The sequence below is a fragment of the Octopus bimaculoides genome, chromosome 3, assembly GCF_001194135.2.
Source record: "Octopus bimaculoides isolate UCB-OBI-ISO-001 chromosome 3, ASM119413v2, whole genome shotgun sequence".
NCBI lineage: Eukaryota > Metazoa > Mollusca > Cephalopoda > Octopoda > Octopodidae > Octopus > Octopus bimaculoides.
Window position 1 is genome coordinate 161,138,126 of NC_068983.1, and position 1,379 is coordinate 161,139,504.

Consider the following 1,379-nt stretch of genomic DNA (forward strand, 5'->3'; position numbering starts at 1 on the left):
CCAACGAGTGACCGTCAATGGATTGGCATGTTCTCTGGAAAAAGTGATGATTCTGCACACGAAATCATTCACGACAAGCTTCGCTTCCGTAAAGTTTGTGCGAAATGGGTGTAAGGAGAGCTTACCGAAGTGCATAAGCGCAGTTGTGTGAAGATCTGTCTTTTGTCATGCCGAGGTCTTTAGTCAAAGCAAGTGTTGCACGAAAATGCACGCCAACACACGGCCGCTCTCGCTGTTGAAACCATCGAAAAACAATGAGACTATGTCGGCAAATAACGTAATTGTTCACCCCTTGCTTTTATTTTAATAAACTACAGAAACAAGGGTATACTTTTTGACTTATCCTCGTGTACACACACATACATCACACACGCACAACCTCCTAATTGCATTGAAGGCCCCACCCGCCAGAGATACAAATTTATCATTTTTGTCTACATCCCGTTCTGCCGTGGAAACAACATTCTATACTCAAACGTCACTCTGAACAGTACTACTTGTACACATGTAGATTCCACTATTCCCTCCATTCACTTCTCTCACCTTGATATCAGTAACACGGATTTGCAGTAACTCTGGTTCAAGGATTTGCAATAACTCTGGTTCAAGGATTTGCAGTAACTCTGGTTCAAGGATTTGCAATAACTCTAGTTCAAGGATTTGCAGTAACTCTGGTTCAAGGATTTGCAGTAACTCTGATATTAGTTACAAAGATTTGCAGCAACTCTGGTTCTACTTCTTCCATTCCTCTAAATGCATGTTATTTCTTCCAATGTGCAACAACTATATTGGACTATATTTTTTCGTGCCTCGATGACATCAGTCTCATTTCACTCATTACTGAAATCTTTGTCCTCAGTGACTTTAATATCCCTTTTGGATCTCGCACTCATCTGACGTTAGTCCGGAAACCGAATCAGTCTCGAGCCTTGACTCTTTACGTCAATAAATTTATTCTTAGCTGACACACAGACATTCGAAGTACCTCTTATTTCTTCTTCATTTCTTAACACAACGCCACTTATTTCTTTACTACCCACAAGGGGCTACACACAGAGGGGACAAACAAGGACAGACAAACGGATTAAGTCGATTATATCGACCCCAGTGCGTAACTGGTACTTATTTAATCGACCCCGAAAGGATGAAAGGCAAAGTCGACCTCGGCGGAATTTGAACTCAGAACGTAGCGGCAGACGAAATACCGCTAAGCATTTCGCCCGGCGTGCTAACGTTTCTGCCAGCTCGCCGCCACCTAGTTAGATCGAACCCTTCGCTATAGTTATCAATTGAACTTCTTAAGGACGCGGCTGTCATGAATTTTAGAAAACGTTTTACATATTTCCAATTTAAATGTATGCATTATCAGTGTGTGTGCA